This window comes from Xenopus laevis, chromosome 9_10S (assembly GCF_017654675.1).
Source record: "Xenopus laevis strain J_2021 chromosome 9_10S, Xenopus_laevis_v10.1, whole genome shotgun sequence".
In the NCBI taxonomy this organism is placed as follows: domain Eukaryota; kingdom Metazoa; phylum Chordata; class Amphibia; order Anura; family Pipidae; genus Xenopus; species Xenopus laevis.
In genome coordinates this window covers 91694449-91718095 of record NC_054388.1, presented here as the reverse complement: position 1 = coordinate 91718095, position 23647 = coordinate 91694449, and the positions used below count along the sequence as shown (strand labels likewise).

Here is a 23647-nt window from a genome sequence, read left to right as displayed (position 1 = left end):
AAAAACTTGTTATACAATTCTTTTTGACTTTTATACATTGATTTTATTTCTGCCCAGGCATTAATAGGAAAATGATTAATACCCTAATCATATTCATTCAACATGAAAATTTAACAGATTCATAAAAATGACCAAAAGAAAAGTTGGAAGAGGAAAGTGACAAATAATGTTGGAGTAATGCTTTGGCACCTCTAAAGGATAAATGATATGCATGATACCGCACTCTCAGAGCAGAGTAGGGTAGGGGCCTTCCACTGAAAAATGACTGTGTCAGTAATCAATAGCTGTGCAATATGGAGCATCAGGGGGTAAAAAAGTCCTCCTACCAGATAGTTATTTGAGATGCTCACTGTACATTTACTTCTATGAATAATTCACACAATTTTGGCTAAATAAAATATAAACCACGTGCTGTTTCCTGTGAATAATGTTCCGGCCATTTTCCTGCTGTGTTTGAGATGCTTCTTTTAAAACTAGGGGAGAACACAGTTATCTCGACTTCCGATGTCGTCTGAGCTTATTGCACCAAGCTGGGAATCTTAATCATGTCCAGCATACAGCAGGCAGCTCTAAGCAGATCTAGCGGTATTGATCAGTAAAGAAAACTTCAGAAAAAGAAAAACAAAAGTTTTGCCAAATCAGCGGAACTGAACTAGGCTGCCTCGATTCTCGTACAAAATATCTTGCAATCATTTCCCTTTTGGTCAATCTCAGTGGCTTTTTACTGAGCCCAGTATTCTGTGCTCTGGCTACAAGGGGGTAACCTCTGAGCTAGTTTGGGAACCTCGGATCATGGATCATGCACCTTTTCTTGTCCCTTAGACGGAGAAAAGGATTGGCTTTTTTTTTTTTTCTTATTGCAATACCATGTTTGTAGCCATAGACCAATCATCAGCTGAGGCAAAATGTCCTGAAGCACTGGGGCAACACTGAGCTCCCAGTCTCCCTTGAAAGGACAGTGCAGCAGATTGGCTATTAATGTGATATACTGCATGCATGATATGAGCCCCCTAGTGATATGTGGGTCAGGAAAAACTCAACCTACTCCAACCCTAACCTGCAAAATGCAGTAGGACATGCGCCCAACCATGTACGCTACTTCTGTTTGTGGCTATGGTTCCAAAACAGAGAATCTTCAGGAGCAGTGGAGGTGTGAACTTCCCCAGTCTGACCTGCACCCAATCCTTACCTGCAGTGAGTGGCCAAATCTCAACCCGAACCTGCCTAAACCCGCACATCACTGGGTGAATGCTGGCTATATTCCTCATATGCAACAATACCACAATTTATAGCATTTAGAAGTAATCTTTAAGGTGTTTTCCCTACCTGCAACACTGTAGAATAATACAATAACTCCTTGGCAATATATATATATATATATATATATATATATATATATATATATATATATATATATGCATATATATATATATATATATATATATATAACAAACAAGGGAAAGTTGTGCTCATCGCTAATTTTTAAAACCATTAGGCGGGGGTGCAATGAGGCTGTGACCACAAAATACATATAGACACATACAAGAGTCCTCTGCACTCAACCCATTATCAATATATTTAAGACAGAGACATTTTGTGCATACTGCTACTGAAAAATGCCTTACCCTTTAAACAAAACAGGGATTGTTTGTCCATATATTGCAATATATTTAAGCTGGCCAACTACGTCAAAGTCATCCCATATCTGGCCAGTCCTATGCTCAATTTTCATCTGATTCATTAAGAATTCTATTGCTTCATTATACATTTTACAAAGGGACTAAGTTTTACCTGTAAAACCTGTAAAACAGGTAAAACTTAGTCCCTTTGTAAAATGTATAATTAAGCAATTGAATTCTTAATGAATCAGATGAAAATTAAGCGTAGGACTGGCCAGATATGGGATGACTTTGACGTAGTTGGCCAGCTTAAATATATTGCAATATATGGACAAACAATCCCTGTTTTGTTTAAAGGGTAAGGCATTTTTCAGTAGCAGTATGCACAAAATGTCTCTGTCTTAAATATATTGATAATGGGTTGAGTGCAGAGGACCTCTTGTAGTTGACTATATATATATATATATATATATAGATAGATAGATAGATATAGTGAAAAAGGATTGCGGCACTCACAGGGTTTTAGTGAAAAAACAAAAAAATGTTTTATTATTAAGCCTCAACGTTTCGATCCCCCACAGGGATCTTCGTCAGGAGCAAAAACAAACAAACTCCTGACGAAGATCCCTGTGGGGGATCGAAACGTTGAGGCTTAATAATAAAACATTTTTTTGTTTTTTCACTAAAACCCTGTGAGTGCCGCAATCCTTTTTCACTGCTTATTTCCCATGCTGGCACCCAGGTATTAATTTTAATAACAACCAGAGGAACCGTTTGAACTTGGCCCATTCAGTTCCCCTGGGACTGTAGCGTTTGTGTGCAGAATATGAGAAACGCTTCTGTGCACTCCCGGCAATATGGATTTCCTGCACCCTGAAACTATTTATGTTGTGTAGATAGTTACCTTAACCCTCAATAACATTTGCCTGAGTTTGCTTCTGGCTGCGGGGGTGTTTGCCCCTGTGAAACAAAATATTGCCAATAGCAAATAAAAAAAATGAAGTATGAATGATGAAGCTGTGACTGCAAACTTCATGTCTGAAAGGTCAGCGCAAACAGATTTCTCTTTAAGGCTCACAGTCTCTCAACTTCCGGCTAGACATAGAACTCAAGTTCACTTTGTTGAGTCTTAAAGGGATATCGGTATCAGAGTGACAAGTCAATAATTTGCCAGAAAAGAGATATTTTGCTTAGAATTGTGCAATTTTTGAAAAACATATTTTACTTTATCCCTTTGCCTGCCAAACAGGTAGTCCAACATGGAAAGCATTAGCCTGCCAACAACATAACACGTACTGTACATCTCCTTAAGATTACACTAAAGGGAAAAAGAATGTTGCTTATCAACACACTTCAATAAACACCTGTAACCCGGTAAAATGCAAGTTAAATAAATAAAGATAAAGGGTCTCAATTATTGTGAATTTTTATGCTGGCAAGGTGGAATGTATTTCCTAGCACTTTGTCTGCTTCCAACCAGGTACAGTTCTACAGTACCTTGCTTTATGGCAGAAGTTTTAGAGAAACAATCTGGATCAATGCAGATATTGCAGGATCAATTACCCTTGGATGAAAAGGCTCATTGACTTACTGCTGCCTGAAATGATGTGAGAACATGAAAGTGAAAGAGTTAAGAGGTCCTGGCACAAAGCACACATAGACTAGGAATAGAACAAAAAGATACTCGGGTAGTTATTTCAGCACAATTCATATTCTTCATTGAATTCACGTTGAAAACGTTTAGAATTACTAGTCAAGCTGGTCATTGAAGAATTTTGCCCCTCCACCCAGTGGTACTGTTGTGAAACATCTCCCAATGCCCTTTATCTATCAAGAAACACCTACTCAGGTTTAGATATAGCAGGAAACTATATCCACAACAAGGTTAATGAATGACTTGTAGCAGTAGTACTGATTGGACAGAGATGGGGTAAAACAAGAATTATGCACCGGATTTAGGGAGGAAATGGTGTACTGTAATGTATTGGAACTTAGACTGTGATTTAACAATTAAAACAGTCCTGCATAAAGGGTTGCTGCAAAGTACCACGGGACTTCCTACGCCTTCCTGTCCATACCTCAACTCCACACAATCCCAACAAAATTTGGTTCTATCAGACCCTGTGCTTTTCATGGTTGTCTGGGCCAGCTTATTTTACTGGGTCCCTAACAGGACTTACGCTTGTCCTCCACTGATGGTGGCCTTTGATAAACAAACCCTCTAAGTGTACAGACCTAGGGATGTAGAGATTTCTCTCAGGTTCCACTTAGGGGAAAGGCTGAAAGCTGGGGTACCTCCTCGCTGCTGTAGATATTCGCACTCCGACAGTGAGTATATGCCTATCCACTGTTGATGTATGATCCTGCTTGCTCTATATACACTCCTTTGTGGATTATCCTGTTCAATAAATATGTTCTTTGGTTAATTACAAGAACCACTGGCGCCCAATTATTGTACCCTGCACCAAGTTACAGTTATACTACACCCTGCCTCCACACTGTTTGCGAGGGCTTACCCCTGAATAATTAAGGTCTCATCCGGAGCACAGTATTGCGGATGAAGCTCATAGTAGAGAACAGTGCCCTCAATTTACTATAGCTCTACACATATTTTGTAGAAAACCCTGCTGTGAATAAAATACAGTTGATACCAGCTTGAAGTTACCCTGGATGACACTGTCTCTTACCTTGGAAATGGTAATATGCCTTCTGCAAAATTAGTGAATTCTGACAATATTTAAATTTCAGTTTAATCTATTAAATAAAACACGTATTGTTAGAGCTTCTAGAGATTCCTACCTCTTCCACAGCCCAGACTGAACCCACTGATGCCTACAATCCACCAGGTTGTAGGACCTCACCCGGAGACATGGTCTTATCTTGCTATATTTCTCTTTGTTGTATGATCTTATTTTCTACATTATAAGACTGTAGAATTACTAGTTAAAATGATGTGAAAGAAAAAAATAATAAAGTCATTGTAAAGGTTGGAATATGTAAATGTTTTCAGGCATGACAAAGGGACAGGCATGCTTTAATAGAGACTCCCTGCTGTGACTGTTATTAATTAGATTATCTTATTACAGTGACTGGACAAGTAATTTTAAAACTAACACCATGAAAAATAAATGATGGAAATTCCCACTGTTGACTATCTTGAGCACTGTGGAAGTGTGTTACTCTGAACCATTAATGGAGATAGAGTGGCTCATCATTTTTAAGTCTCCCAGTTAGTTCCACATTACTGCAAGCTCAGTGTAGGGTGCAAGTCCTTTACATCTGCTCCCACTGATATACTTGGTTTGCAGCCTAGGTACTATTACAAAGTAGCTTGAATGTGCTCCCTGGGCTTAGGAATTCTGCTGTCTATATAAAATATGATAAATGGCTAAATGTGGACTTGAAAAGATCCTTGAATTGTATGCCAATTATTATAATTGACATCGTCCTAACTCATAAGTGTGCAATGATCTTATTGGGTGGTGATTCTATGAGTTGCCACAGAGATACTTTGGTGCAGGCTGGCATCAATCCAGACCTATAAGTTGAAGCCAGGAGCCAAAAAATGTTGTTTAAAGTAAATCAATTTTAATTAAAACAATGAAAAAAATGAAAAACAAAAAGCCTTACATGTTTGATGTCACCAAAGGACACTTAAACATAACCTATGATTTAGGGGCAGATTTATTAAGATTCAAATAGGAAATTGGAATTTTCAATTTGGATTTTTGGTCAAAATTCACAAATTCGAGTTGGGAATAATCCAAACTCAAATTCTAATTTGAGATTTATCATACCTGGACCCTGGGAACAATTAGAATTCAACTATTCGCCACCTAAATAATTGAAAACCATAGAAAGCACGGACATTTGAAATATAAGGACAAGCTTACTGCTTTCCACAAAGAGTCCGGGTGCTCATGCTCCAAACCCTCAGCAAAGGGGAAATACATACAAACACCTAAAATATCAAGCTGGCACCATTTCAGAACCCCAAAAAAGTTGATTAGTTAATAGAATCCAGGAGTCCAAAAGTTTTCATAAAGTAATACAAAAATCTTTATTTACATCTTGTATAATAAATAATAGCCTGACATGTTTCGTGTCCCCACAGGACACTTAATCATAGGCCACCTAAAACCTGTCAAGTTCATGTAGAAGTCAATGGCAGAGGTCCAGTGACCCTTTTGAAGATAGCCTTCTTGACATTCGAGTTTTTTTTCGGAGAAAAAACTCAATTCGAGTTTAGTTGAATTAGATTTGATTCAAGTTTTCAGGTCGGTAATATTAGTTTGAGTTTTACATAGTCGAGTTTTTTCTTAAATTCGAACTTCGAGGTCATTCGAGTTCATTCGAATTAAAAAAAAACTCTAACATCCGACCTTTGATAAATCTGCCCCTAAGTGTCCTTGGTGACACAAAACACATAAGGCTTTTTGTGTTTATATACAATATATTCATTATATTCATAATGTAAAATTGAGTTAAATTTTTTTTTATGACATTTTTTCATTCCTGGTTTAAACTACTTGGCTCGGATTGGTGTCAGCCTGCAACTAAGTCAGTACCTTCACTGATGTACACTGAACTGCTTCCAATTGTTGATGAGAGCTACCAGCCAGCTTGTTGCAAACCTAAATGGTGCCATACCCACTAAGAGTAACCTTTCCAAACAGAGAGAAAATACTTTTGTGCATATTTTACTGCTTCATATATTACAGGGCACTTCAACAGCCGATAGAGAAAGAGCAAGAACAACTATTTCCTCTTAAAAAATGCAGTGCTCATTAAGAACCAAGCATCTGCAGAACATCTTTTTCTCTTTTGTGGGTTAGCATCAGATCAAGTCATTAGACTTTCCTACGCTGATGGGTCCACTGAACCCTTGCAGTCTGGCAGCAAAGTGTTAAACCCACAAGCCCTCCAAGGAGCATGCTGCACATTAGGAATTCACCTCTGTATCTCCAGTGGTCCATAATATGCAAAATCAGCTGCAAATTAGGACATCCTTGATTGAACAGACATCTTACACAGAGACATGTCCTTCTCCACACGATTTGCATAATGCAAAAAGGTTGCTCCTTCTGAGAATGGTCGGGCTGTTATGGAAATATCCACACAGCTGTAGCCTCCTCGGCTTCCAAAAAAGAAAGATTAGGGGTTTGCATCCTAAAAGCTTATGCATAGAAATAGCCAGACGCTCAGCTCCGAAATCAGAAGCTAAAAATGGATTTGCACTTGACTCAAACTTCTACAAATACTGACTTTTTTTTGTAGGCTATCAAAATTGAATAACAATGACCAGCTTTACCCACCCACCCTTGCATATAACAATCTATACATATATACTTAATGGATCAGGTTTTTTATTGCTATTGCTTTGGGCAGGTTGGCTCTTTTTATTTTAGCAGCACTGTTCTGTCCTATAGGCTTTTATTTTAGTGTGAATGAAGAAGGTTGTACCTTTAACTGAGCAAAGAAAAATCTTGTTCATTTGCTAACCTTGGGCAGAACTAGGATGGCTGGCATTTGCTCTGCACTTACTGCTAGTACTGATGGAGCATCCCCTACTGAGAGCACTGTGAGGTTACGAAATAAAAGGACAAGCTCTTGTGCGTGTTTGTGCAAGCAGCACTGGCACAATGGGGACCCGCTTAGCTTTTTTGACTTCTGAGGACGGCATGTCTCATCAATAGCTTTACTGCTGCTAGAGATGAAGCCTGTCGCTGTTATAGAACTGAACTGTGAAAGGAAAGCACGCAAACGTTTTGTGTTTTGAACTTCTGTTGAACTTCTAAGGAGTCTTCAGCCGATCTGCACTTGGCACCCATTAGATAATTGGGCTTCATTCAAGTTAAATCCATCCAGTTGTGCTTGGGTCATTGTGTCTGACATCTTGACAGACTCTACAAACTTTATTTCTAAACATATGCTGTGAATAACTGTTTAAATAAACCTTAAGTTGACCTTGCACTGACTGATTTTAGCCAAATAATGGAATCTGTCCAATAATGCACAGTTAGTGGGCATCTAATTTGGGTAAAGATCAACTCATTTGCCGACATCACAAAACAGGCGTATCTTATGGTGTAGGCTTGCTTAAGTAAGCTTTCTTTGCACATGGAACTTTGAAATAGGATCTTTTATCTGGAATTGCTTGGGGCATGGTTGTAATTTGGAACACCATACCTTAGGTCTGCTAAAATCATTTAAACACTTAACTAAACCCAATAGGCTAGTTTTACCACCAATATGGATTCATGCAGCTTAATTATCATCAAGTACAAGTTATTTTATTACTGTGGAGAAAAAGGAAATCATTTTGAGAATTATTTGCTTAAAGTGGAATCTATGGGAGATGGCCTTTCCATAATTTCTTGGCTTTCTGCATAATGGGTACCATTACACTGGTTTTCCTGGTCCCACACAGGAAAACTGTACTTTTCTTACCTGAATTTTTACTCAATTTTGATACAGGTATGGGATCCATGTTATCAGGATACCCATGTTCCAGCCCTGAATTACAGAAAAGCCATCTCCCATAGGGGCAAATTCACTAAGATGCGAAGTTCGCCGCACTTCGCCAGGCGTAGTTTCACCAGGGCTCCGCAAATTCACTAAAACCCGAAGGTTGCGCACAGGGGTAGCGTAAGGTTGCGGAGTTGCGCTAGCGTTGATTCGCTATATAAAGCGAAGTTACGCTAGCGAAGGCTAATTTGCATACGGCGCGAAATTCCAATTTCAATGGAGGAACACGTATCTACACTACAAATGCCTAGAAAACCTTCAAATCAGCAGATAAAAATTTTATTTTGCCCTACACATGTGCCCACTGTCTAGGTAAGTTGCCATGAGTCAGGAAATGTAGGGGGGAGGAAGGGGAGCCCCAAAAAATTTTCGATCTTTTTCAGCCTATCACCCATCATGTAGAAAACACGCCAGCGTTTTTTGGGACTTAGAAAAAAAATTGACTTTTTTTTAAACAATCCCTATCTACTCTATTGCGCTTCGCCAGGTCTGAGGTGGCGAAGGAAGTCTAGCGTAAAAGGTAGCGTTCAGTACACTGCGCAAGTTAGTGAATTTGCGTAGTTTCGTCGCGAGCGAAAATCCGCCTGGCGTAAGGTTGCGAAGTAACACTAGCGAAACTACGCCAGCGTTCGTTAGTGAATTTGCGCAGTAGCGAAAATGCCCAACGCTAGCGAATTAACGCTAGCGTTCGGCGCTTCGCGGCTTAGTGAATTTGCCCCATAGACTCTATTATAACAAAATAATCAAAATCTTTTAAAATTATTTAATTTTTCTCTGTATTAATAAAATATTACCTTGTACTTGATCCAAACTAAGTTATAATGAATCATTATTAGAAGGAAAACCAGCCTATTGGGTTTATTTATAGTTTACATGATTTTCTAGTAGACTTAAGGTATAAAGATCCAAATTACAGAAAGATTGGCTATCCAGAAAACCCCAGGTCCCAAGCATTCTTGGAAAAATTACCCCCTGGAAAAATTGGGGTTCTACTGTATGTATAACATCAATATTCTGTGCAATTGGCACTTGGCTGAACCCAATACAATTCAATGTACACACTGCACACTGGGGGGTCATTTATCAACACTGGGCAAATATGCCCATGGGCAGTAACCCATGGCACCCAATAATATTGTTGCATTCATTGTTCTACTTGCAGCTGGCTTTAAAGAAAACAATCACTGATTGGTTGCTATGGGTAACTGCCCATGGGCAAATTTGCCCAGTGTTGATAAATGAGCCCCACTGTCTCTAGAAAACCACACAGATCTTTTATTTTATGCACAGTGAAGCACTAAGGCTAGAATCACTGTCTCACAATTAAAAGGTATACGTTTTCAGCTTCCTTACATTTTTGCATAGTCAAGGGATATACGTAAGTCCATTTTGTAACATCATAGAATACAGTATGTACATTCAAAATGTAAGGCATTTCGAGGCATATTCTAACCAATCCGTAACACAATAAACCCTGAAATGTTTATAGATTCCCACTGGCTAGATTACTAACCCTGCAAAAACCTTGTATGTATATGACTGCCAGGTAACAATCACAAAGACAGGGTAAAATCTCAGCATTCTATGATTCTAAAACATTTAGGGTGGGCATTTCCAGTTCGTTTTACTTAGACTGGAAAAGGGCATACTTTGCCCAGGTCACAACATGTTCACGTGAAGTGAATAATAGCGATGGGCGAATTTATTCGCCAGGCGCAAATTCGCGGCGAATTTGCGCGTTTCGCCGCCAGCGAATAAATTCGCGAAACGCCCGTGAAAATTCGCGGCAAAAATTAGCCGACGTCAAAAACTAGACGCCGGCGCCGTTTCGCAAATTTTTCAGCAAAGCGAAACAGCGCAAATTCGCCCATCACTGGTGAATAACTGTATTTGTGGATGAAACTGAGAATCAAAGTTGAAGTGCCAGTTATATCAAGAGTTAATAGAGTAATCAGGGTAAAAGTGGCTGGCCAGAGCAACAGAGGATCTCCTGATAGGCTTCAGCCAATAACACATTTATAAGCCATTTCTTATTTTCACCATAGGTCTATATGTATGTAGCGCTATAGTAAACTGACTTGTGCTAGGACAGTTTAGCTACGTTCCTTGATGGGCTGAGACCGCCGATGAGCTCTCTTTCACAGGAGTAAGCCCTCGCAGCGGGGTGGAGGCAAGGGTGTAGTGCAACTGTAACCTGATGCCATAGCACAATGATGGGCGCCAGTAGTTCTTTAACAGTTTAACCAAGAACAGTATTTATTGAACAAGAGCACATAGATCATTTAGCACATTGATCCACAATGGAGTATAGAACATACACAGCAGCATAAAGGAAGCATATACTCACAGCACGTATAGGCTGAATCCCCACAGGCTAGGGAATATACAGCAGAGAGTAAGTTGACAGTGTGTGAGGGGTATTGCCCGGTTTTCAGGATATCTTCCAGTGGCAGACTAGGGGAACTCCTGACATCCCTATGTCAACACTTGGTTCCTTACTCTGGGTCAGTAATACCCTGGGATCTTAATCCCTCTAATCTCCTCGGCGGAGCCTTGAGCTGCTCAACTAATTAACCTCTCTATCACTAGAGCGATCTATAAAACGAGTATAGCTGTCTAATTACTAGGGCCAAGGCGCCTAGGGTCAGCACTACCCATTCCCTTCCAGCCTGCTTGGTTGGGCTAAAGCAATGGACCCAGAGCACATGGTTCCTAAACCTTTTATACTCTGGCACAGTGCCTCTAGAGTACACTGTGTGAACTGCAGGGGTTACATAAGCACAAGGTCCCCATAAGGACCCACTGAGGTGTCCATATTACTAGGGATGTGCCTGTCTGTAAAGTGTAAGGGTGTCTAAGATTTTCACATCTCTACATGTATAAATCTAATTGTTGTGAGAGAGGTCCCTACATGTCAATTTCTCTGGTGGGCACTAAGAAGCCCAATCCGACAAAGTCCCTAATACAATCAAAGTATATTGTGAGTGAAAGACAGTGACAAGGACAATGTAGTAACTCATTGGCTAATCACACTGTCACATACATACAGAATAAAAAGAATAAAAGAATGTTCTTCACCTCCAGGATGAAGCCAGGACCTGCGTTTAATTTTGAAGTTTTTAAGGCAGGAAATTTAAAGTAGGTGGGCATAATCAACAAGAAGTTGCCAATATTTTAGTTGCCACAAATTCAAATATTTGAACCAAAAACAGACAATTGATTCAGTCTCACCAAATGAGAAGAAAAAATAAATTTATTTTTAATTGAACTGAAAGAATCTTATGCTATAACAATGGGTGCAGTTCTCTGTAAATAGACCAAGTACTACAATACATATAACAAGCTACAGTGGACAGCCTTAAAATCCATTCCAAAGGGGACTTGTGTAGAAACTCATTAGCCTACAGACACACAACCTCCTGATTCACAATGAGAGCAAGTAGGCCCAAGCCTACAACCAAACGCCAGCTCATTTGAAAACAATGCATTATTCATATCATGTTAATTTTCCAATGATTTCAGTTTTGAATATTTAAATTATTAAAATGTTCTATTAATTATTCATGCAATTGTATGAGAAAGTTTGGTAGATTGGCAGTGAGATTTAATTGTCAAGGTTTATCATGGAAAGCTAATTAGGGCTGGAGACTATGTCCTTGTTAGTTTTGTGTGAAAGACAGAAACCCAGTGCCAAGATCCACTGGATATAACCGTATGTGAGTTTGAATATGAGGGAAATTTAATTAGAAAATATAAAAAGTGGTTTGAAAATTGTTTCTCTGCACCCTACAGATAACACAGCTCCCTATGTGCCATCACCCGACACCCTTAAGAATAATGGTGGAGTAGTGGTTCTTCAAAATCAAAGAATAATGTTGACAAGTTAAAAGAGAAGACCACTCAAAGTGGGGGAAATTGTGCCTTGGAAAGAACATCCATGTATAATTAGGATAAAGAAGCTAATGTTTTTGTTCCAAAATTCTTTAAATCTTAAGTATACAAATCTTCATAAATTGCTTGACTAGCTATGACCTTTGAACTAAGCATTCTCAAGTACCCTTGATTAACTAGAAATGCTAGTTGAATTGTGTATAGTCTGTAACCTCTGGCAACAAGCATATAGTGATGGTACTCTCTGCAGAAGAGAAGATCAAATTATCCAACTTTGTGGTGTGGTGTTACATCAAGGCAGTGGGTCAGTGTTTGGGTATAATTTGAGGATAATGTCAAGACAGACCTGAAGCCTAGCCTGATGGCCAATAAGAGTGAGAAATTTGGTTGAAAATGGAACTTGGATGTTTTAGATATTTTTGGAAGTAGGAATGAATATTTGATACACATATTATTCCCAACATCTGTAATCCTGCAAATGTTTGACAACCAATGCATCAACAGAAATACATTACAACAAGATGAACAGCATATTACCTAGTTAATACTTCAAACATTGTTCCATAATAAATATACATAAACCAAAGCGATAATCCTCAAATGTCAAGAACAGTATTGAACAGGGCTTCAATTAAAATATACAAATTACTAGTATTGACTCCAGAATAGTCTTTGAGGGGTAACCCCATTATCAGCAAACTCTCTGCTGGGTTAAAGATGAAGAATTAATAGAGTGCTAAGGCAATATCTACTATAGGCAAGGATGGCAAAACTTAAGGGAAGGGGTTAGGGGTTTCAAATGGAAAGTCAAGATTTTATGACCCTTGTTTGGAATTACAGAGGAGAGAAAGCCATAATGTATAACAACATCATTGCCTGTCTTATGGGAACGTTTGTTGCCTGCTGTTCTGGAAATTGTAGGCTCTAGTCAAACGATGACACCAAAGGCCTAGAATTACATGGAAATTAGCACAGATTTGCTGTTATTTTTTAAGATTAAAACACTGACTATTCAATATACGTTGTGGGCAGCTCCTAAACCATCTCTCAAAATGGAGGCGTTACCACATAATTAGCTCTTCACTCTAGCAAACAGGTTGGCATTTTTTGTTTCTTTTTTTGAATAAAAAATAATCATTTCTAAGACCCCAGCAATTACGCCAGGACACATTATTAGCTGCAAGCTTGTATGAGTGCTAGGCAGCTTACTATTTATGAAATCTCTATTCATGATGCTGCAGTTTAGCAAAATATTGAGTAAATGTAACAAAAATAGGAGAAAGAAGAAAAAAAAAAGCAAATATTTAGTAGTGAATGCTCATAAGATTTTTAGTTTTGTTCCTGATATGTTTAACGAGGATCAGACAAAAAAAAACCCTTAACATTTATATATTCTTACAAGCTTTTATGTCCCCCAAAAATACAAAAATACAATGATTTCAACCTGTAGCTGAAGTGATCCGGATGAGGGTCTCTGAAAGACAAGAAAAAATAAGAATTTTATATTTAATGCACCACTTGACTGGAAGTCAGCAGATTTTAGTAGTCAGGTGGTGGGGACTGATTTAGCGGTCGAGATCATGTGGGCAGCAGCAGTGAGGACTGAATGTACTTGGTGGAGATTTCATTCAGGGAGACCAGCTAGTAATATGTTATGGTAGTCTATTCTGGAGAGTAAGAGGGCCTAGACTAATGTTTTAGTAATGGAGGGCAGAAGAAGGAATGTATTTTAGTATGTTTCTTAGAAGGAAAAAGCATATTTTTGGGTGACTCTCCAAAAACTGAGGGGAGTTGACATGTCTCTTAGATAAGGGAAGGCAATCTCTGATAAGATTCCATTTTAATCAAATAATTCTAATTCTTAAAAATTATTTGCTTTTTCTCTGTGATAATAAAACAGTACATAAATAGTGATGGGTGAATTTATTCGCCAGACGCAAATTCGCAGCGAATGTGCGCGATTCGCCGCCAGCAAATAAATTTGCAAAATTCGCCGGCACCGTTTCGCAAATTTTTTGCCGTTTCACGAATTTCGCGCAAATTCGCCCATCACTATACATAAAATACATTGAAAGACCTCCTTATCCGGAAAATCCCAGGTCCAGATTCGGGATAACAGGTCCCATACCTGTACCATAAAGAAATACAAATCTTTAGTCGCATCTAAAATAGGCATAATCCCATATTGGCACTTGAACGGTAAAAAATTATGAATACAGATGGATGACATAGGCTGCGAATTGGATGGTAAAAGCCACTAATATATGTCGATTTGGTAAACAAAATATAATAAATATAATGAATATAAAGATATACTGTATATAAATATAGAGGCTTGATAGAACAAGTACCTATCAATATAAGGGGAAGCATCAATGTGTAGTGATGGGCGCCCATCACTATCAATGTGGAAATGTAAAAGTGTAGATTGCAATCACACACGCAGTAAACAGAAAGGGGTAAATCAATGGGAATTAAACTCCTCTATTTATTTGCAGGTATCAGCACTGGGCAAGCTGCCGACTAATGGCTTGAAGGACAATGTGGCTAATAGGTCCGGCTGTCTAGCACAGCAGGCATGTGCAGAAATACAGAGATTCTGCAAGCAACTGAAGTACAGACAAAAGACGGGACATCGCCTAGATTGGTATTGTCGACAGTGCGAAGTCCCGGCCTGCCTGCGAGGAATGCCACAATTAATAAAACAAGCATCTGTTTCTAGAAGGATATTGAGGACAAAATCTATTTTACATGGCAAATGTATTATTCATCTTTGACTGTGGATTTACAGAAATTTAAGTCTCAGGCATGCAAGCTCATTTGACAGCAGGAAACCCTTTTTCTAAGCTCATATTTTATTGACTCATTTAGTTACATTTGTTTCCGAGACAAATCTACCATTTTCAGGCCCGCCTTTTAAATTTGCATGGTTGGCGCTTATTATAAAGTGCTAGTCTATGCATTGCGTGTTACTGCCTCGAACATAATGAATTCATCTAATGGAGGCATATTGGCTGATGGGAGAAAATCCAGCTTTTAGAGGGTGTACTAAAGCCAGAAAGTGAAGTTTTCAAGTGAAGTTTTAGATTCTAAGAGCTACAGTTCAGAAAACCTCACTAAAGTCAGGGTACAGAAGAATTATTGAAGGGAAATCTCATATTCTATACAGATAAAATATATACCATGTCTTGACATAGAAGTCAAACTTAGACTGAGGTTGAATTCCAGTAGGAACGGGATCGGCAAGTACCAGATCCCAGTATAGTTGGACTTATGATGTGCAGTGAAGGATGCCTGGCCAGGGGTCAAACAACAAGATATGTAGTATGTGCTGCAAGAAAAGTTCATGTGACTATAATGACACGGTTTAGTCGCAAAAAAGACCCTAGTGCGTTGTAAAAAAAAGTCCCTAAAAAAATAGCCATAGACTTGAATGCGTTTCGTAAAAAACAGCCGCCACCTTGTTAATTTTCCAGAGAAACAGGACAGACTATCATAACTTGGCAACCTGTGCAGGTTTAATGGTGCTCTTACTTGGGCAAGTGTGAATGAGCACAGGCAATATAAAGATTGTTACACCTTCTCTGTAGGTGTTTTTGCCAAAAATCCACACTGAAAAAAGTACATTCTTGTATCACTGTGCTCTCATAAGAGGTTGTATGTAGTAACTGTGCTTGCCTCAGTCTGCATCATGTTGCAGGTGCCAACATTCCTGCACAAATATTTATTGGCAAGCCATGTGTCATTGTGTATCTTTATAGGACAAGGCTCCGCTGTAGGACAGTGTTTAACTCTGCCATCACCCTGTTTACTGACAAATTGGTAATGCACACGATGTGCTACACCGATAAAGGGAATCTATACTCTGCTAATGAACAAGTGAACATGTTGTTATGTGTAACAATCAAGTTTCCCACAATTAAAGTCTCTAAAAGGTAAATAATGAGCTTTAGTTTGCAACCTTCTCTAAACATGAGGGTTCCATTAACATGCATGGATGCACAGATCACTTGGGATATTCACTGTCAATACTTTCTTAAGGTGGACACGCACAGGCAGATTTAAGCCTCCCATTTCTCATTGGGGTGAGGTCCACATTGGCTGGTTGATGCGTTCCTTTCCGACGGTGGCCTGTGTCACCTTCATTGTGAAGCCTAAGGTTCTAACGAATGGATCTTTCAATGTATGACCATCTAAGTTTGGAATTAGATGTTTTGCCTTTATACCTTTCTTACTCTATGGATTATTTCCTTATCCATAGCAAATATCTCTACATTTATAATAATTGAGCAAACTCATCATAATGAATCAGCCATGTACCAACCTGGCACCAGGGACCCAGCAACCCACGTGAACCGACATGGACATGGAACGCTAATGTGGATGTGTTGAAGAGATGTGGACGCACACTACTCCATGCAGGGGACCAGAAAATGTCCTTTTAATAGACCTGCTATAGAGGAAGTAGACCTTGCAGTCTGGGCCCCCCCCCCGCAACCCCCCCCCATGTGAACGAATAGACTTAGTTTCCCTGGTGCCCTCATCTATGTGACTTAACAATCTTAACTGCTGTACTGCAAGTTGGAGTGATATCAGGCTAACCCAAGTCATGACTCTTTCAGTTACATTGAATAGGAGAAACAATAACTTATAGCTCTTTCTGAAAGCACAGAATCAGACCAGAGATGGCTGCCTGCACATCAAAAATAAAATATTAAAATGGTAAATTAAATTATTTGTAATGTAATTAAAAAACTATAAAGTAGTAAAAACTACACCATAAAAAATCACGACAGAACCCTTTTAAGGGCTGATCTTTGGTTTGGTCAGGTATTCAGGATTCGGTAAATCTCAAAAAGTACTGAGATTTGGTTGAATCTCAAACAGAATTCTGTATTTGGAGCATCCCTAACACAGAATTGTCTAAATACTAATTAGTCCTTCTACAGTGGGATACTGTAAATTTGAGTTACGTACATGGGTCCCACAATGTTTTGCACATTAGACCTTTTGTGATAGAAAGGGTTCATAAGCACAGACATTTTTCATTATCATCCCCATTTGAATACTTAGTTCTGTGTGCGTAATATGCAAGGACATTTGCTAATTTTGGCTTGGCCGTCAAGACTTAAATAAGAAGGAAATTCAGTAGCAATCACATTAATCATCCCTACTTACATTTTATTGTGAAATGGTACTTAGGCCGTTTGTACAGGTTATTGAAATCTGATTAATTTTGATTAATCTTTTAGAACTGAGTTAAGGTTCTCATTAACGATTGTTCTTTCGGAACTAAAGCATTCCAACCAAAATCTTTATCGCTCTTCCATTTCTCAAGTTGCTAGAAACATCTCAAATGCATTTACAACTTGCAGTAAGTTTTCTTTCTTTTGGAAAGTTTAAATACACATATTAGGGCTCCCCATTTCTCAGGGACGGTGGGATGCTGACAGTTGTACTTTAACATGATCAAAGTGTCCATGCCAGCGTTACTGAATTAGCGTCGCATTTCAGTCTTGTCTGAGCTCCGTACCCTCGAAAAATACTTTTATCAAAAAGTATACTGGGATAAAAAATACTTTTTTTTATCCCAATCGCAAGAACTATTATTAGGAGGAGGTTTGGCACAAATCTGTTTATTCTGATTGTGTGTTTGTGTATACCTACATCAAAAGAAAGGGAATGTTCTCATCTGCATAACATTTGTTGTCATTTTGATTTCATTTGTTTAATATGAAAATAAAATAAAATATTTTAAACAGAAAGGGAATGTTCAAGAAGATTAATAATATATATATAAATAAAAACAAAGAAAAATATTGAATCATTCAAACCCTTTCCAATATAAACCATTTCTATGGTAGTGATAGTTGTTGCAGTGCCAAATGAAAGCAACATCAAGAAGTAACAAGCCTTGAATGAGGAACAAGAGAGGAGAGGCCAAAATGGTCCCATTGGAGGTTGAAACATTTGGGAATTTGACTTGTAAGCTTAGAGAATGTCTCCATCAGAGCCCAGGATCAACATAAGAGAAATCTATCCAGAAGAATGCAGTGCAAGGAACAACCAAGATATTGCCCAGAACCCTTAAACTCCCAGGGGGTCATTTATAAACTTCACGCAGGGCATATTGGTTCGCAAAGTGAATATATTTGCCCTGGGCATGGTTATATTTATAAATCTGAATAAGTGTTTCGCAAACACAATTGCGAATTTTTTTTCACAATGCGAATGTCTATAAGAGCTTTTTAAATATGTTAAAAATTGGAAATTGCGAATATTTATGCGCACACTCTGCGAGGTGGCGGAGAAAATATTCGCAAAACAGTTTCATAAAGTGCGAATTTAAGTAACAACACGCACAACAACCTCGCACATTGGGTGTGCTCGTGCAAACTCCCGTCTCATTTGCGCTCCATTTGCAAAAATGTATTCACAATGCGAATTCACAAAAAACAGAAAGACGGGTAGAGCAGTGCAATATATTAGCGTTCAGGAAAAAACATGGGCAATACAACCATTTGTGAACAAATATGCACTGCACAACTTTATAAATTACCCCTCAGTCCTCTTTTAGAGGACCTGTGATTGACGTTTATTAGGTCATGTTTTGGGAACACTCCTTAATCAAAGGCTTGAGCCTTAGCGTCAGGCTTTATTCCACAGCAGTCACTTTGGTTTTTAATAAACTAATAAACAGTGCAGTGATTTTACTTTTTGAGAAGGTGTGCTCTATAGCTTTTTTCTTCATTTTTTGAATAATGTTGCAGTTTTAGGAGCCCTGCATGGATGTATGTACCCCTAACTCTAAGAAGTCCTTCCCTTGATATATATATATATATATTAGAAGAACAAGGGGTGAGTCTTAATAGGTTATTATTTTGTTTGCTCCCATACTCAAAGTCTACTTAAAAATCGTTTAAACCCAATGGGACAGTTTGACTCCAATAAGGATTGATTAAATCTGTTGGGATCAAGTACAAGGGACTGATTTATTATTACAGAGAAAAAGGAAATAGTTTTTAAAATCTGAATTATTTGATTTTAATGTAAAGTATTGGAGATGGGCTGCTTTTAATTTGGAGCTTTCTGGGTAATGGGTTTCCAGATCCCATACCTGTATACAGATAGAAAGGGCCGGGTTGGAGGTTCAGCAACAACACTAGCCAGGCTGTAACCATCTTGTCCATTAGTGAAGTACCCAATGATATAATAAAAGGGGACATATTAAATACATTGAAATGGTTTCCATTGCATCTAGTATAAGAAATCAAGCAGTCAACAATCCACCACCTTTATTTGGTGCAAGTTACACACTCAAACAGATTGTGAAAAGGTTGCGTCAGACTAACAGTACAGTTAGTTACAATAAAGGCTTTTTATACATTTTTATACATCTGTTGTAGCATCCAACAACTAATATACATATTCAGTATGTACCTAAACCTATCATTTCAAGGAGAGCAAAGAAACAATTCCAACCAACATGACTTTGAGACTAAGTGAATATGCTACAAAGTGTGCAATTTCTTCCATGTTGCTATACCTAAAATATTCCATTTTATATGTGAAACCTTGCATTAAAAGATGAAATGTGGAGGTCAGAGCATGCCACTTTATGACATAACAATCCCATTCTTCTCTTCTACTCTGCTTTACAGGAATGTGCAGGCTGTAGCATTCCTTGCTCATCTATTTGTTTTCCTCCAATATGATATTTTGGTCCGTGGGAAAAGACTTTAAAGCTTTGTTTTTGTGATTATTTCTCTGCTTCCGGATAAAGCTAACATTTAATTTTCACAGCTGGCATATCTAATGTGCTCGGGAGTTGCTAAAAATAAGTTAATTTGAAATAAAGGTTTCATCCATTGAAAGTATATATTTATGCCTTTGAAATGTCAAAGATAAAAACAACACTTTCTTTTTTTTATTTGTTTGTAGAAAGTGCACTTTAAGGCTATTTGACATTCAAAGGGAAGGAACACAGTGCACAAACGTACCGAGCAGTATATTCCAAACAAATCCGAGCAGGTTTGGCATCATGCTCAATATACAACCTTGTGTGAAGATAAAAAAAAATCACTTTCTGCTGTAGATGTTCCCCATTGTTGCCTTGTAATTTGCAAGTTGTGCAACAAAATTTGCAGTGACGGGGATTTTATTGTGTTGGCCAAAGTGCCTGTAAAATGTAGATGAGGGAGAGCGGCGTTTCACTGCAGCTGATTCATCGTAGCGTTCCTTTAGACTGCTGACTTTTACTATTCAATGTACCACTATCTTACCTACACTCTGATCACTTGTTTAATCCCATATTGTCCTACCATGTATTTAAGTTGGGCACATTTCTCCCACTCAAATTGTATCATTTGTACTTCATATAGCTTATCCGTTTGCCAGCACAGTCACTATTTTAAAACAAATCTCATCTTTCTCCAGGCGGCCATTTTCCCTCTAACACATGATCAGTGAAGTTTTATATCTGTCGAAACTCCAGTGAAGTTTACATCTGCTAATAGGACGGTTACAAAGACCCATATTCAGTGGAAAGTTCATGCAATCAAGATTGTGGGCTTACACAGGCAGAACTTAAAAAGTTCTGATCTCAGGAGAGGAGGTTAGAATTAAAAATAGAGCAGCTGAGCAGAGTTTCTATGGGGACTCTTGCCGGCCCTGGGCAACAAGCAAGCACAGTGCAGTTTAACAGATCCACGCACTTCCCTTTATTTCATTTATGTTCCTTACTGAGTGATGACTCCAGGTTACGGTAGCATATAAGCATTTTGGGTGGACAACCACATGCGCTGACAAGAAGGATTAGTTTAAAAAAATTACAAAAATGGTGGTCACTTTAGGACTAAAGTCAGGAAAACCATGCTCAGGTAGATGTCTTAAAATTAGTTATGCACCAAATCCAGGATTCAGTTCGGGATTCGGCCAGGATTCAGCCTTTTTCAGCAGGATTCGGATTCGGCCAAATCCTTCTGCCCGGCCGAACCCGAATCCTAATTTGCATATGCAAATTAGGGGCGCGAAGGAAATCTCGTGACTTTTTGTCATAAAACAAGGAAGTAAAAAATGTTTTACCCTTCCCTAATTTACATATACAAATTAGGATTCGGATTCAGTTCGGTATTCAGCCGAATCGTTCGAAAAGGATTCAGGGGTTAGGCCGAATCCAAAATAGTGGGTTCGGTGCATCCCTACTAAAAATGCATACACAGAAAATCTTAACAGTGTTCAAGTTGAGATCTTGAGAGCAAATATTAGATTGTGTTCTATAGATGTGTTTGTCTACAGAGTTACCTGTACATGCTGGTCTAGTGTATGAAGATCAATGTTTCCTGTGAGATATATATATATATAGTACTATATATAATATATATTGTGGGAATCTGACTAATTTTAGATGTTGGCTTTGGCATTAGACAGAGTGACACCCTTTTTCATCCTTTATCAGCTTTTGATTTCAGATACAAAACAAACCTGAAGGCACACACTTTCCACTGCTGAAGTTTCCCATTGAATCAAACATTCCTTCTGCAAGGTTTTTCTTAAACCCAAAACAAAATGCAGAGCCTCCCATCATTTATGGCCCATGGCACATTGGCATTTTTGTACTGGTACTTTTTAGACTTCATTGAAGTAAATACTGTAGCATGCTTGTAAGGAGGCAAAATGTGAAATGTTAAATAGTTCATGTATAATTGGTTTGACCACTAGGTGGCAGTGCTTCCTAAATTGAACTGTGAAAGTTGTTGGTACTGAATAAATCAAACAGGAAAAGGAAATATGTGGCCATTCAGGCAGTGATAGAGGAAGGGACAGCAGTCTTTTTTAGGGAGAGGTGAGGAGAAAAGGTTGTGCCGCCGGCATGGATTGGCATTGAATTTCTGCATTTCACCATCTGCTAATTTTTTTCTACTGCAAAAATCCACGGCAAAAATTTTAGGGCAACAAAAAAGTCGTCAAGACAAAATGGTTGCCAAGACAAAGAAGTCGCCATTAAATAAAAGTGCCCATTGACTTTAATGCATTTGGATAAAAAAGTTGCTGAGACAAAAAAGTCTCGGAGACAAAAAGTCGCCCCATTGATTTCTATGCATTTGGAGCAAGAAAAATTGTTGCACGTGTAACAAATTTTTCGACTCCCATTGACTTCAATGCATTTCGCAATTTTTTTGCTGTTTCCCGAATTTTTCCAGTGAAGCACAACGGGACTGATTCGCTTATAACTAGTTATTGTATCATTTATCTTTCCAGTTGGTTTTGATCTTTGTTGTGCTGCATATTGACTAGTAACGTGCGACATGGCAAGATTAAAAGAAGCAAAGCGCCCAAAACAGGGACTTTTAGTGGATTAGGCTATATGATTCCAGACTTGGCAACTCTTCAGATGACAGTTTAATGTACAAGTGCTCCACCATCTCATCAGTGATTATCTCTTAAACCAAAGAAGGTATCTGGAGGTATATAAAACTGAAAGGCATAACAATACAGCAATGTTGAACAATTGCAGTTTAGCACAAATATGGGGGTACATTCACTAGAGGGCGAATTTTTGCACAACTTCGCCAAGCGCAAATGTGCTACAGGTACGCCAATTCACTAATATGCAGAGTTTTGTCCTAGGTGCCGAACACTGGCGACTTTTCCCTAGTGTTACTTTGGCAGTGTGAGCATTTCTTAGCAAAGATGCGCTAGCGTTTCTTTGTGCCTAGCAAAAATTCGATAGTGAGCTTACACCTAGGTCAATTTGTATAGGGCGAGTAATTTAAAGTTGTATAGAGGTCTTTATTATAAATGTTGGTGCAAATGCTTGAAGTGTCCAGAAAACCTTAATAAAGACAAGATAATATAATGCCCTAAACATGAGTCCACTGTAAAATGAATGTTACATATGTTATGAAATGTCTGGAGAAAACCGGTTACCCAAAAAAAGTTTGTTAGGACTTTTGCAGGCAATATCCCCCTTAAAAAAAAGGAAAAGTCACCAGCGTTTTTGGAACTTTAATGCATTTTCAGCACACAGGATATGATGTAAGTGACAGAAGATTGAGGAAGATCTAGCTTCTTTTAAGCACTTCGTCTGCTCTGAGGTGGTGAAGTCAACTCTGCCAAAAGAGGTAACGTTCAGTAAAATTCGCACTTTACTGAATTTGCGGAGTAACGACCTTTCGCCTGGCAATAGAGTTCGAACGAACGATAGGGACGGTCTCTTTCTCTAGCAAATTGTATTGTATATTGTATAGTATATTGGCGATGTCCCTTTTGGTGGCAACGCTGGTGAATTGTCGCTAGCGTTAGCCACTTCGTCCTTTAGTGAATCTGCCCCATGGTGTCTCTACACTCCAAGATACTCACTTTGAAAGGACTCAAAATTTCAGTAGAAAAGTAGGAGAAACCTATGATGAATTATGATATTTATTATTACAGGTTATGAGAAGGTCTAAAGAGTAATCCCTGCTAAGAAAGTCAAATTTATGGCCCAGTTTGGCTGCTAATGCCTACAATAACATCAATCATAAAACATTTATACTGACAGCAAAAAAAGCCATCTATCATGTGTGCAAATCACTGCCAATGCAATAAAGCTATAAGCTAAAAAAAAG

The 23647-nt window shown here is 38.5% G+C and overlaps 1 pseudogene; it reads right to left on the bottom strand.

The window, feature by feature from the left end:
* The window catches only part of LOC108703128, a 533218-nt pseudogene that overhangs the window by 161465 nt on the left and 348106 nt on the right, over positions 1-23647 (bottom strand).